Source organism: Lygodium microphyllum, chromosome 11 (assembly GCF_053477565.2).
Source record: "Lygodium microphyllum isolate KBCC chromosome 11, Lygodium_microphyllum_v1.1.10, whole genome shotgun sequence".
NCBI lineage: Eukaryota > Viridiplantae > Streptophyta > Polypodiopsida > Schizaeales > Lygodiaceae > Lygodium > Lygodium microphyllum.
Window position 1 is genome coordinate 95,061,934 of NC_141145.1, and position 16,768 is coordinate 95,078,701.

Here is a 16,768-nt window from a genome sequence, read left to right on the forward strand (position 1 = left end):
GTTATTGGCTCCATTATTTTACTTGGCTTCTTTATACTATTTTTTAATCACAGTTTTTCTCTTGCTTTCTCTTATTTTTGTAAAGTGTTCCTTTGGTGTCTCACGTCTTGGAGGATTTACTCTTATGTTTCCCATCTTGATTCCTTGTTCTTGAAAGTTTTGATTATAGTCTTTCATTTGATAACCTTGCATGGTTACATCTTGTCTCAGCAAGAAGAGGGGTCTCTCTATCAACGTGATAAATATCAAAAGGTGATTTGTGTCTAGACTTGTCCTTTTCCTTCATTGAAGAAGGGGTGATGATTTACTTTCTATGGAAAGAAATGAATGGGCCTTGCTCTATTTGCAATACACTAGGTGTTTTAGTTTAATGGTAAGATGGTTAAGGGATCTTTTGGTACCTCTCTCACAACCTTTGCCATATTCATAGACAAATGCTGAAATGCCATGTTCAATTGGCACACCTAGGAGGTATTCATAATCGTGGTGTTGGCATTTAGTCATGTTGGTAATGTAGATTTTTTTGTTGTACCCTTGTAAAGAGTAAAGATAGTAGTGACTTCTACGAACAATTCTACACTTAAGATTATTTGGAAGTTCTTGGAATTGTTCAAATCAAGAACTAGTGCTCTACAAACATATATGGGATATAGTTGGATTCTTGTAGTTGAATAATATACTAGGGATTTGTGATGGACAAATACCAAAAGAGGTGTCTAGTTTTTGGGTGGCAATTTGACACGTTGCATCTAATTGGTTTGGGTGAGGAACCTATTGTGTAGAATCCTTTTGCTTGTGTGACATTAGGTCTTGATTGCACAACTCTACCAAAAAGATAGAGAAGAAGGAAGAAAGATCCTAAGAACTTATATGATAGCGGTAATAGGAAGGGGGTAGGGCTATCAAACATGTGTTCCTAGAAATGCGTCCTTGTTCAATCTAGGACAATCATGGTAGAAATCACAATCTTCAACGTATGATCTACTTGGTCGTGTTCCATCCATATTATGCTTGTGATCTCGTCAATGACTTGACAAGAGATGGTTGAGTATGAGAGAGGATGATTAGTAGGATAATCATGATCCTTGATGATGATCTCCTATGATCATGATTTCAACAATCTACCATCCCCATAAATAGATGCACACAAAACCTTTGGCTCGACACGTTTTGGTTAAAATGCTTGGCTATTACCAATTTTAAGCCATTTCCATGTTATCAAAGTTGATAAGTGCCAAAACCCTTGGAATCCCCCGCAGGCCGTGAACTTGACCCCTTGGAATCCCCCGCAGGGCGTGAACTTGACCCCTTAGGGGGCATCCTGTGAGACCGTGACACGTCATGTCACAGCATGGCTTCCCAACTCGACACACCCCCCTCAACATGACACGGCACAAAAGTTTGCAAAATGGCCCATCTTGAGGGCAAAGCTCATTCATAGAGGGGGACCTTGTACAAGACAAGTTGAAGGCAGAGATAAAGAGTACATCACTCCCAGTGTCACTGTCATGAGTGACTACATTCACCTAGAGCATCATGGTTCCTAGGTGAGGGATGGTGCTATCAACATGCATCCAAGCACAACTCAACGTTGTGGGGTGAGGGAGAATTAAATTGATGTCTAGACTAACCTTGCTATCCACATACAAGCATGTCATCTCTCTACATAAGTAACTCCTCTGCTTGCACTCATCCAAGTAAAACATAGTAACTCCATCCATTGTGACATGAACCACTAGATGCCACAAATTTTAACTACCAACTGGAAACTTCCCAATCGACAAATCACCTCTGCATCTTGCTAAGCTTTGCTCCTCAAAGTAGATGTATGCAATTATGGGCTAGAGGATCCCCCTCCAAGGTAAACACTTGCTCTTCCTGTTGGCACTACATTTCTAAAAAAACCAAATCTTGGTTGTCTCTCTACTAGTGTTAAATACACTCTTTGAAGAGCACTTAGGAATAATCTAGATACCTTCAAGAGATTAAAACCCCATATCTATGTCCCCACAAACATCATACTCCTTATTGAGTAGCTTGATTATCACTCATAATATCCATCTTAAAAACATGTTGTAGTACCTCCATTCCCATGTCATTGACACATTTTTGTTTTTCTACCTCATGTGGGTGCATGTGTAAAGACATACCTTGGATAGAGCTCTAGGTTCTTGCTCTCAAATTGCAACAATTCTTGGTTCTTATCTGAGCCTTAATTGTGCCACCATTCTAGATCTTGAACCTTAGATTTTGAAACTTTGTGTTGCATTGCCTCGGTTGCTATTAGGATCCGATGTTGCATAATTATCGCTCTTGTGAATTGACCCATCCACCCATGATCTTGTGTCCTATCGCCTATGTCAAGAAACTCACAATGCTTGTGTCCCTTTTCCTTGCACTTGAAATGCTTGTTCTCCTTCCACAAATCACCATCTTGCATCATGAGCAATTGGCTCCATGGAAGAGTTTGATTCACTACTATTGGTCTTTCCCTTTTCTTTGGCTTTTGCAATAGTATATCCATTAGGTTGGCCATGTTTCATGCACTTCTTAGGAATCTTACAGGTCATACCAACTATATGGCCAAACTCAAGAAATCTAGACACTATGTCCACATCAATTGAACTAGAGGTATGCAAGTTGTCCACAAATGCCATCTTCAAGAGAGAGAGAGAGAGAGAGAGAGAGAGAGAGAGAGAGAGAGAGAGAGAGAGAGAGAGAGAGAGAGAGAGAGAGAGAGAGAGAGAGAGAGAGAGAGAGAGAGAGAGAGAGAGAGAGAGAGAGAGGACACATGAGTAGGAATGTGGTGAGTATTGTTAAGTATGTATCAACATCTTGCTCTTACTTTTGTTGAAAAGTTTCCCACTTTCCTTTGCTACAACTTGTAGTTTGTTGGAGAGTAGTGCCGAAGAATAGTCTAGTGCACTATTGCCCAAATGCTCACTATATAGGTCTTGAGGTATGACTCCCACCAAATAGTCATTCTATAAGACACTTCTTAAAATGAAAGTTGAAACCCTCCATCTGCCCATTGGTTCGTGGATTGAGCTTCCCTTTGCCTTTAATTTGTGTTTGAATCCCCTTCCCATGGCAAAATCCCTTCTCCTCTTTCTCCACTGGTCATTGGAAGCACACCTTTACTTTTTAAGGTTGTGATTGAACTTCCTTTTCTCTTTGTTCCTTTTTTTGAATAGAGTTGTTCCTTCCTCAATTCTGGTTGTTCCTAAGTAAGGAGGGCATAGGGAGCCTTAATTCTATAAGCCTTCTAAGGCTTCATTTCAAGCCTTAATTGAAGACTGTTGATCGTGGTAATGTTACGATAATTAATTATTTAATTATTCTTAAAAATAAGTGGACTTAATTACTAGGTTTATATTTGGTATTTTGATCTTAATTATTCTTTGCATAATATTGACTTGTTATATGTGTATACATGTAGTATTGGTCACATTATGCTAGGTGGATGACTAAGAATTTAACATGTTTCATGTCTTTGGTGAGAAAATCACTAGTTGTCCAAGAGATGCATATATCATGATTGCTATATTTATGAAGGGAGTGTTGTGCTATGGTGTATAGAAATAATATATTTATGCTATTGATGTGTGGTATATTATTCATTAGTGTGCTTATGCACGCGACTTTTTGATATTTTTGTGACCTTCAATTTATAGCCTTATGGCTAGCCATTTATTTTGGTCAAGCCAAAATATGATTTATGCCTTAGGATTTGATTTAGGTTTTAGGATTTATGAGAAAAGAAAAATGTATTCATGTAAAGAAGCTAAAAAGCCTAAATTGGATGCACATCTTATATTGAGCACAAAAGTATGTGCAATACAATAAATACATGCATGAGGGATGTGCTTACTCATGCATAGGGAGCGATTGTACTAGTCTTTTGTCTTGTATTCTTTTGTCTATTTTTCTCTTAATTTCTTTGTGTTCATCTCAATTTTGTTGATTTTATGGTTAAGTTATGGTGAGAGGATTTAACAACTTCATCCATGTTTCCCACCATACTAGCCTTCATAGATGTGTTTGCTTCAAGCAAGCTTGTAAGTGGAATTAGAGAGTTGGAGAGTCTAGGTCTCAATTGCGATTGATTTTTACTAGAACTTCATCATTAGTCATGCTATACCTTTATGGTGTCTCAAAAGGGTGGTGATGGCATTGCCTCTAAGCATGATATCTTACAAATCCACATGGAAACCTCAAAAGGGTGGTGATGGCACTACCTCTAAGTATGATAGCTTACAAATCCACATGTAAACCATGACACTCTTTTCCCATGTTTGTAGCCTTTATTCTAAGCCCTAAGTGTTGGCAATGACCATCCAACTTTTTATATTGATGTTAAAGTCTATGTGGCCCATTAATAGGTCTTCTTCCTTTGGCCTCTTCTTGACTTGTGTTTCTAGGTCTTAATTGTATTAGTTGTGAATTGGCAATGGTTGTCCAATTTTTCATGATGGTGTCAAAGTCTACATAGGTTGTTAACTAATCCATGTTGTTTGGTCTCATATTGACTTGTATCTTTTGTATGTATTTTTTGCTAGTTGAGTTCTAGTACATTATACTAACATCTCTTGTGCACTTCACATATGTGGAACGCTAGGTTGTGAGCCGCTATTGTGTGAAGCTATAACGAAGCAACATTGTGAGGGAAGAGAAGTTGTATTATTGGTATGGTAGCTTCACTTTCCTCACTTCTTCCCCACACACTACATTTCTCTTTCTTGATCTTTCCAAGCAAGGAATGCCAGGTCACTTCATAACAACTTATTGCTTGAAGTTGCAATTAAACAACATTGTGAACAAAACAAACTTGCCATTCACTTGCATTATTTGTTAACCATGCAAGTCATTGCCTCTTTTGTCTATGCTCTCTCTATTTATAATTTCATGTTCTTTCTCTGTCTCTCTCTTTCTCTCTCTCTCTCTCTCTCTCTCTCTCTCTCTCTCTCTCTCTCTCTCTCTCTCTCTCTCTCTCTCTCTCTCTCTCTCTCTCTCTCTCTCTCTCTCTCTCTCTCTCTCTCTCTCATATCTTTCCTCACACTTGCTATTTAGATGAGAATCAAAGAATGTAACTCACAAAACGCAAACAAAAAAGCTAGACTTTTAAGTGAGAATGCTATACTAAATTGGTCATGAGCAAATTTTGTCAATGAATGAGAAAATTTTATATTGTAGAGTTTTATTTTAATGTATATTGATTATAACATTTTAATTGTGCTCATAATATGTAATGCATTACGTGTATAGTGTATAGTGTATTACATATACAATGCTTTATGCATATCAAATTTTTAATGCAAAGTATTTAGTAGAAAAAGACAGTTTGTGTGATCAAATTTAGTGATAGTTTGCATGTTTCTATACGATAAATGCATGTACAGAAGTATGATTGGAGTGTGATTCAATCCTTGGGAATGAATTGCACATGGCTCTTATCTAAGAAATATAAATCCTATATCTTTAAAATGCATCATAGATTCATATATCAAGCTTCAAATATATATTAATTGCAAACTTTAAACTCAAAATGAATCATAAAAAACTTCAAGTACCAAATTCCAAGTCTAATCCATAGATTGGTTGTCAAAACATGAGAGAGAATTCCAATATATAGATGAATCATGATAGACCATGAGTTTTCTGAGATATGTTTATATTGAAGTACACAAGAGTTATTCTTATATTGATGAGAAAATAACAAACATCAAATGCTTGGATACATATAAATTGTGCTACAAAACAAATGTAATATATAAATAAATCTTTAACATAAAAATTAAGTGTAGTTAAAAATAAGAAGCATATACTTCCATGTAAATGCTATTCATATATTGTTTTGACAATTACATACAATACATAAACACTATTCATTTTGATGATAAAGTCAAAACCATTAATTAACTTTTTGTACACTAATTATAAACACATATAGCATGTGAGTCATTAAATGAAAAATTTATGAAAAAGATAAGTAAATGTGGAATAAACATGTGAGCATCAAATGCTTTTACACCTAAGGAATGCATATATATACAAGTAAATATGCAAAAATATTCTAAAAATTCATAAATTTTATACCTTTTGAACATTAGTGTTCATATAGTTATATTGTAATAAAAATAAAAATAAAAGGAAGCTAGACTTTTAGGTGAGAATGCTATACTAAATTGAGTGGATATTTTGTTGGTGAGAGAAGAGGGTTTCTTCTTCAAATGTAGGGGTAAGAAAGATAGGATCCATCTTTCTTATCCTTATATTTCAAATCTAGGGGATTTAAGAAATATAAGGTCCATCTTTCTTAGTTTACAAGGGCAAGAAGAGCCTGGGTTCTCTCACTTTTTCTAAAAGGTTAAACATACTAAAATAGAAAACTTCATCACTTTTATAGAGAACATACAAAGTAGTAAGTGGTCAAGGAGAGGGCATAGGGTTATCGGTGTCTCACACATGGCAACATGTTTCCTTGCCTTATCTTATCTACATATCTTCCCAATGTGTAGATGTGTTTAAGGTAAGAGTTGATATATCATGTAGCTTTTGAGGTGAGGGTTTCAAATTATTTAGCTCACATATTTGACTTGGGCTAGGGATTAAAGTTCTAGGTAATAAGAAGGGTTAACATTGTTGGGTGGAGCCTAAGGTATGAAAGAGAGAGGGGTAAGGGGGAGCTCAACTTCTAAGTGAGAATGCTATACTAAACTAGATGGGATTTATTGGTGAGAGAATAGGGTTTCTTCTTCAAATATACGGGTAAGAAGAATAGGATCCATCTCTAGCTTATGGGAGCAACAAGAGCTTGGGGTTCTCTTCCTTTGTCTAGAAGGTTAAACATACTAAAAGAGAAACCTTCATCACTCATATAAGGAACATACAAAGTAGTAAGTGGTCAAGGAATCTTAGAGGGTATAGGGTTATCAACATCTCACACATGGCAACATCTTTCTTTATCTTATCCTATCTATGTATATTCCAAACGTGTAGGTGTATTTGAGATAGAGAGACAAGACTCTAAACTACATACATACATACATACATGTGTGTGTGTGTGTGTGTGTGTGTGTGTGTGTGTGTGTGTGTGTGTGTGTGTGTGTGTGTGTGTGTGTGTGTGTGTGTGTGTGTGTGTGTGTGTGTGTGTGTGTGTGTGTGTGTGTGTGTGTGTGTGTGTGTGTGTGTGTGTGTGTGTGTGTGTGTGTGTGTGTGTGTGTGTGTGTGTGTGTGTGTGTGTGTGTGTGTGTCTCCCTCATATGTCTAAACTCTAGGGTTTAGGGTTTGAGAGAGAGGAATCTAAATCCTCTCTATTATGGAATTATATGGAATTATTGTGGATTTTATCGATTAGCTGCATAATCTATGACTTATCATTGTGTGTACGATATTGGTCGCATTATGCCTAGGCAGATAGATGGAAGGATAGTAATGGGTGTTGTATTGTGGTGAGCAGATAACTAGATGGGGTTAAGCAAAATTATTATTTTTGGAGTATACATTTTAATGCATGGAATTTTGTGCTTCACAAGGTTAAAAACATATATCAGAGACATTATATTTTGTATGTGCATATTAGCGCAAGGACTTTGCATGCACACGTGTACACCATATTTATTTTGATGTATTTATTAGAAAGACAAAATATTTTTTTTGGTTGTAAAGTTATCAGAATAGAGTGGGTTTGATTTATTCGCACAAAAGCAAGTTGTACAAGGAGAGGAAAAGCAAGAACTCAAAAATGATGCTTTCAATGTATTTTGAGCACAAAAGCTTAAGTTAATATTATAAATACATGTATGCGAGTGGTGCTCACCCATGCATGGAGGGAGATTATACCTAATATTGTGTCATATATGCTTTCTCAAATTTCTTCTCTTTCTTGTCTCTATTTTATTTCTTGTTCTATTTGTGCTACTTTCAATGTTGGTTAATAATTTGTTGTTGTATGGTGAAGGTGTTCAACATTGGTATCAGAGTAAGGTGATGAGTTTGTGCGTCAACATCGAAGAAGCATACATTCATCTTTGAGGGCTTCACCATCCTACCATCCAATATCACTCCATTACGTTGTGCATGAAGGGGTTTTGTTTTGAAGGTTCTTTTTCAACAATTAATGGTGTACTTCTCTACAACTTTTGAGGAAAAATATTATTCTAAAGATTCTTTCTATCTAATATTTTCTTCAAAATTACGTAGATTAGTCTAAGTATAGTGGTTTTGTTAATCAAAGGTGGTTTTATTTTAGAGGCAGAGAGGAAAGATCATTAGAGAACACTGATCTATTTTTGCATGGCCTTGGCACTTTTTCTAAACAGCCTTCACCTTCTTGAAATGTTGCAGATTCCACATTTGCTAGCATAGACGGATGGGTATAAAGCGGTAAATCGGCGCTGCTTACGCAAGAACTTTTTCTTTGGGGAAAAAATATTTGTGTTTAAGACTCTAAAGCCTCTAAGTTTATAATATTTAAAGCTTATTCATTTATTTTTCTTTCTTTCGTCAAGCAGATGTCTTTTGTCTCCTTCCCAATATCAGAATGGGGTGTGCGGGTTTACGTCCAAGTCTCCACCTAACTTCCTTTATCATCCTCTTCAAAACAACACCCTTTTGAGCTTTAAAAGCCTTTCCATGACAATCACACTTTAAATTTGATGCCCAAGGTTGGTGGGCTTCAAGAAAAAATCAATGATCCCTTTATCATTTTTTGTGAGCTTCATTTTGACGGCTTTGCTCTAAATTTAGGTATCAACTTCCAAGAAGCTTACAAGAGAGCATTCTTAGATGAAACTTAAGAGTTAACAACTCTTAATATAAGATGGTAAGGTCCCATAATATATGATACAAAAAACAAGTATAAACTAGTGTGGAAAATCACAATAAAAACTTTGGTTTCATATTCTTAAGACCAAAAAATTTTGCAAGGTCTAGAACCTTGTACATCATAGTTAATTGATAAAGTTCATCATGATAGAAAGCAAGGTAAACAACAAGCAAGAACTACAAATCAAGTAGTCTTCGTGCCTTTACAAGCTCCCATTTCTCATAGACCAAGACCTAATCAATGCTTTTGATGGCATGGCCAATAAGAGAAATTCACATTAATGCCTCAAGAGTTGACACCTTCAATAGTTGGCGACGATCACTTTTGATTATATTATGCTTAGAGAAGCCTCCTTCACATGCTACTGATGAAGCATGAAGAACTAAAAGAATTTTCCATAATCTCATCAAGTTTAGATATGTTGTTTGCCACTCAAAATTGCTGGAGAAAACACACCATCATGCATCCTTCATACTCATTCCCTCACATCCAAAATATAGCATGTCAGTGAATGCATAGATTTCATTTTTGCATCCTTGAGTATCTAAAATAGAAGCACTAAACTTTTGCAATAACCTATCCATGACCTTATTTTCTCTTTCTTTTGGATAATGTGGAAGATATTGTGGAGAGAATAGTCTTGTTGCACTAATAACATACATATTTGGAAACCACTCATCCACACAATCTATGATCTTTTCAACAAATTCTTTTGCAAGTTGAACACAACTATCAACATCACCCCTTCCATTATCAAGAGCAACACTTGCTTTATCTTGTCAAGGCATTTTTGTGAAGAGAAGTTGATGTATATATTCTTCCCCATTCTCATTTACATGCCGTAATAAACCATCTCTTGTGTCATTTATTTACTTGAGAAGATATGATGTACCGGCTCCGAATGGCTATTCTAAGAACTTCCTTGTAAGAGATATTATTGTCACTTCGATGGTAGGAGTGATTGTTGTGATATCCAAAGCATCTTCTTGAAACTTTTTATTTAGGAGGTTTTTGTCCTTTAGGACATCAGCAAGCACATAGATATAGAACAACACTTTGTAGATCATTAACTTTTGATACCATCATTGTCTGTCCCTGCAAATTGAAAGATTGCACCATTGCCATTGCCATTGCCATTGCCAATGGTGCGATGGTCCCATGCCTCACACGCATCGCCGATCTGGCGAATTGCCTCCGCTCACTTGGACGTGGAGTCTTTTGATTGGCCGACAAGCTGAGATGTCGATGACGGGGATGTGCTCGTTTGTTGTGAACTTATCCGGCACGCTCGTGACGCCCCCCTCGTTCATGATCTCCTTTACACCCTTGACAGGCATAGCAGAGGTGATGGGAGGAGGGACATCAACCCTGGCCAGAGCCATAAGCATTACTTTCAAGTTCGAGCCCTTAGTGAGAGCTTGGAGCCTTGGAGATCCTATAGGCTATAGCCTATAGGTTAAAGCCTAAGATATTGAACCCTAGCCCTTAGGTCCTCAAATATATACTTTACATATGTATATATATTTAATATATACCTATGGTGACACCTTATCCCATAGGAGCAAACTTCATTTGAAACCTTTACTCTAATTCTTAGGTTTCATTGTGACCCCTTGTCCTAATTTTTAGGTGTTAATTGACGCCCAAAATCCTCAAGATGCCCAAAATGGGCTTCAAATTTAAACACTGATGACAATACATGACCCAACAAAATGCTTGTTCTCCGGCCAACAACAAAAGATAGTTTACTACAAAAGCAAGCAGTGTCAACCATAATAGATGTTTGGGGCCACCTCCATCATCAAGCCATCAAATAGCCACTTTGGGCCATTCGAAATGACAACACGCAAGCCTATTTTCAATTAGACTCATATTTCCAAGCATGGAGTTAAAAGTTTACCTTTTGAAAGTTTGAACTTTTATGTGTTTCGACTAGCCAACATCAATACTTTAATGACTTTTTTAAATTAAATGCAATGTTAGAGATTTATAGTGCTCAAAAGTTTATATATAATTTCCACCATAGACACTATCAATTAATGGCATCGATTCACCCATGAGGCTAGCACCCCACTATTCATTTAATAATTGTTGGTGCCTACCACTAAGCAACAACACGTGCTCATCTATATTTTGAAGCTTAATTTAGCATCCTAAGCAATGAATATTTTAGGATGTTGCAACTTCTTGAAGTAGATGAGTATCTAAGTCGAAATCAAGAATCACCTTGAGATAGATGTATAGATACTCAACCTTCAACAAATGCGCCATTCAAGTCCTGAACAAATAAGAAGAACTCTAAGTTTGAGATTCAATGGTATAAGCCTTAAGTTGTAAATTCATTTAATGAATATTTTATATACAAGTAAGTTATCCTAAGATTTTTATATTTAAAATAACCTTACTAGGTTGGAATATTTAGATTTTTTTGGGTCTGTTTTATTAGACGTTAACCTAACTATCATTTTATGGATATATAATTCTTTTCATACATATGTCTAGTTTGTGCTCACTTATATATCTTTAGTATCTTAGAACTAAAATTCACTAACTTTTATCATGTAATGCAATAGATAAGCTTAAATACCTACATTGAACAACTATTATTTGCATTAAGTATTTAGATTTTATGATCATCACTATAGTGTCTTAGAACTAAAATTCATTAACTTTTATCACGTTGTTACGCGAGCGGTGATCGAGAGCAAGCCTCACTCACAACCTGATAACGAGACGTTAAGGAGTGCTGGTTGGGATAATTGACTTTGTCGGATGCACAACACAACTTGAAAAATTCAAATATTTGACAATACACCACGAAAAACAAAACAATAAAGAATTGTCTCTTGTAGCTCAAACGACTAAAACCCTAATTCGGGTAGAGCATCACACAATCACAACTCAACAAAAAAAATCCAACAATTTGAAAACAAACCAAGTGAAAAATATTCTCGTACCTTAACAACCATGATCCGACGCTCGGTGCTTTGACATCCAAAGGCTCCGACTTTCAAATTAGCATGACAAGAGCTCACTCTAGCATGTGACCCTCCTCTCTCCCCTCTCACAAAATACAATTGTACAAGAGGGGGAAGGCCCTTAACTCTCCATTCTCATATCCTTATATAGTTTTCTATCCACACTCACATACATTAGGCTTTTTGCTTTCAGCTTTTGGCTTTTGCTTTTCTATGGCTTTTCACTATTTTCGTTTTTTCTGCCTTATGCCGGTTTGCAATTTGTTTGGATAATAACTTCGTCATTTGAACTCCGAATATAATCGTTTGGGTACTCAAAACGATTGGAATGTATCTGGTCGACAAGTCATCGTGGGCAGAATTAAGAAAATCCATCAAAACTGAGCAAAAATATTGATTTTCGCAAATCGCATCATTTTTCTCCATCTTTTATCTTGGATGACTTATTTCCTTCCTTGGCCTATTGTTCTTGTAAATGCATCACTTTCACCACACATGTCCTCTTTTTCTTTAAAAAATACTCGCTGACGATATAAAATGTACGATCTTTTCCTTTGATCCTTGAGTCTTCAAAATAAATATTCTCTAGACATGAACCTGCTTTTTATGCAACGTACCCTAGTAGGAGTATGGTTTTTTGAAATGAACTCTGTGCCCAATCATTCATGATTTGAAAAATTATGCAATGTTTGATCCATGATATGCAACCAATCAATCGATACTACACAAAAAATAATGTATGCATTAAAAATTGTGCCTAGTCTATCTACATGTGATTGTGAGTCATGCAAAATGCAAACAAAATTTCTTGATTAATTTAAAATTCCTTATCCTCACCTCTCAAATCTCATAAAAAAGAACAACCCATTTCACAATTGGCGGCGTCCTTCACGACCCTCTAACTCATCCAACCTCCTTACACACTCAACCAGAGGTTCCTAACTTTGTGATGAATATCCCAAATATCGTGTGTGTAAGAAATGTGTGTGCTCAATGACAGGTACTCTCTCATGTGCGCGTGCATCTAAAACTTACTGCATATAGTTGCAGTGGACCTCATGCCGTGCTAGTGCTCAATGATGGTGTAAAACGTGCATAATCCCAACCCATGGCATGGAAGTATTTGATAAGAACAGGAGACGACCCCCGAGTGCGGTGCATCAACAAGTGTAACGTGAAGTGCTCGTGGACCCATTATCCCCGTGATGTGCAAAAGTATCGACAAGAAAACATACCTAGCTCCTCAATGTTCAGTAGCTATTGACAAACACAAGCTTCATCATGTTCAAAAAAATACCAAGCTCGACCAAGGCTATCAAATTTCACACTCAACAAATCAAACAAAATGACATAAGAAAAAGTTAGGCTAAACAAACACAAGAAATCCAATTATGAAACAACAAAACAAACTGTCATGCAAATAACTAAGCTAGCAGAAATCAAACCTAACTACAGCTTGACTAGGGCTTTTCAGTTTTCAGAAAAACACATGACAACGTAATGCAATATATATGATTAAATACCTACATTAAAGAGCTATTATTTCCATTAAGTATTTAGATTTTATAATCATCACTATGCAGCAAGATATTTTTGGTGTGACCAATTGAAAAAGAACAATATTTATGTTAGAAGTTGCATTATGTATTTAACAATTTCAATTTCACAAAGAAGGATAAGTAGAAACTTGTATTGAGCATTGTGATTGGAACTCACTGATCATTATACTCTCTAGGGTATGTTCTTTGTTTTGTTTACCTATTATATCCAAAGTTATCATGTATAGTTTGTTCATGCATTGGCTATTTTAAATCATGTTTACATTACTTTGAGCATATGAGTATTTGTTACTAAATCTTTATTATCTAACACCAAACAATTTATAAAAGAGTACATGGTTTCTATTTGTTTGAAGGATTGATTTTTTTGAGTTTTGATTCTTTACTCTTATGAGGCGAATCTCTATAATGTGTGTGTGTGTGTTACTAAGTGTATATATGTCTAGATATTTAGCTACACTACATATCTATTGAGATACTAGTGGATGACTTGTTGGGAAAGTTCATGGTAAGAAACTTATTAGCCATTCTTTTACTAATAATTGATGCTCTAGCCATTATCCATGCCAAAATTCAAGAGAGCATTGTTGAAACCCAATGATCCCTAGTTACCTAAATCTTTAGAAATAGTTTGAGACTATAGTCCCCTTATAGAAGTAGTATGAAGAAGTTAGTTGAATTATGATTCTACTGAAAAGAGGAGGCTATAAAACATCAAAAGGCATACACAACTCAATTTAGCTTTAAAAAATTACTCCTTATTGGCAAATACATAATTCGTTTCATATTAGTTTGTTGAAACCATTCAAGGAAACATCTCTAATTATACATGTAGTTGATGACCCCTCCTTTGTTAGAGTCACATACCGAAATTTTATTTCCTAAAGTAATCCTTGACCATGACCACACTACTATCCAAATAGGAAATCAGTAACATAGGTATTTATTCAAATATATTGTACCCAATCTTGTGTTGTGCATGCATTTTCAAATTTCTTCTCCTTCTTATCTTTGTTTCTTCCTTGTTCTATTTGTACTAATTTCAATTTTGGTTAATAATTTGTTATTGTATGGTGAAGGGGACACACACACACACACACACACACACACACACACACACACACACACACACACACACACACACACACACACACACACACACACACACACACACACACACACACACACACACACACACACACACACACACACACACACACACACACACACACACACACACACACACACACACACACACACACACACACACACACACACACACACACACACACACACACACACACACATGGTGACGTATTTCTTTACCATATACTATCCACATATATTCCCAATGAGAAAGATGATGCCTTATTGATATCGTAATTTCCAACTCCATTTTGTGAATTAAAAACAAATGTGGGTATCTATCTTGAAGGGTTTTAGACAATAAGAAGGCTAACATTTTTTGATGGAGCCTAAGATATGAAAGAGGGAGGGGGGTTAGGGTTTCAACTTATGTAGCTCACATATTCAACTTGAGCTAGGGATTAAAGTTTTTGGCAATAAGAAGGGTTAATGTTGTTGGGTGGAGCATAAGGTATGAAAGTGAGAGGAAAGAGGGGAAGGGGGTAAAAAGAGCTTGAATTTTAAGTGAAGATGCTATACTAAACTAGGTGGGTCTTTATTAGTGAGAGAATAGGGTTTCTTCTTCAAATATAGGGATAAGAAATAAATGGTCCATTGTGGGAGCAAAAGAGCTTAGGCTCCTATCCTTTTCTCTAGAAGGTTAAACATAATAAAATAGAAAACTTTGTCACTCATATAGAGAACAAACAAAATAGTAAGTGGTCAAGGAATCTTAGAGAGCATAGTGTTATCAACATCTCGCACATGGCAACATGTTTCCTTAACTGATCCTTTCTATATATATTCAAAACGTGCAAGGTGTTTGAGGTAGAGAAAGAGGACTGTAAACTCATAGGGTTTAGGGTTTGAGGGAGAGGACTCTAATCTGTGTGTGTGTGTGTGTGTGAGGGGTAGTCTAAAATGGCTAGAGAGAAAAAGAGAATATGAAACTATAATTAAACTTGAATAATTTCTATCTAAAATTATTACTATATTTAGCATAAATGTACTAAATTATTTCTACCCTAAACCACACAATAGTTCTCCTTTAGAAAGCTTATACTCTCATTTGATGATCCTTTTTTTTTATAGTGTTATAAATTAGCCTCATGTCAGTGTGTGAAGGAGCTCATGTGTTAAATCTAAAATACTTGAATATATAGAAAAAAAAAAAAAACACACACACACACACCCTTAGATAGACACGAGTCAACAGTTAGAATGTGCCATATACACATGCATCCTAACATCACTTACTCTCATTTCTTCACATACACTTGAGTCAATAGTTAGAATGTGCTAAATGTACATGCATCTTTATGGGGGGAGAGAGAGAGAGAGAGAGAGAGAGAGAGAGAGAGAGAGAGAGAGAGAGAGAGAGAGAGAGAGAGAGAGAGAGAGAGAGAGAGAGAGAGAACAATAAACTATAAGTATCTAAAGCCTAAAATTCTGTCTCTGTGTGTGTGTGTGCACGCACGCTTTATTTTGAATATGTGAAATTAAATTTGAAACCTAATATGAAACAAAATTGAATATCCAAATCTATTTATTGGAAGTGTATTATTTCCATAAGAAACCTAACACGAATCTACCATAGAATTTAAATTTGCAATGCCTTCTTTGATTAAACGTGATATGAAATCTCAATAAAAAGCTAACATAAATCTATAAGTTACTTTTTAATGTATGTGTATTTTAGAACATAAATGTACTACTAACATAAACATGATAATGTTTGAAATTTTATATTTCAACTTAAATTATTGAGCTTAAATATTTGTGTGGATGTGGGTGTGTGTTTGTACATGTAGGTGTGTGCGCATGTGAGGTATATACGAGAGAGAGAGAGAGAGAGAGAGAGAGAGAGAGAGAGAGAGAGAGAGAGAGAGAGAGAGAGAGAGAGAGAGAGAGAGAGAGAGAAATAAAAAAAGTTATATTAACATCTTCTAAAGACCAAAACTGGCCTATGAGACAAACTGTGATACAACTGATGAGGTCCAGCTATCCAAAATAAAAGTGCTGAATGAAAAGCTAAAAACTGGAAATTGAAATACGGTGCTGTGAGTGTGATAGGTGTCGTATATGTGTATGTGCGTATGTAGCTCTGGTACTCCAGATAATGGCTACAAAAGGGGAACAAATGTCGGCTGTGATAGGGGAACAATTGTCGACTGTGATAAAGTGGTGCGATGTGTATATGCAACAGATGCAGGGAGATATACTATCCTGGGATGTAGTAGCAGTCGTCGAAGTCGCTAATAGCAGGTGATCCCTCTTGG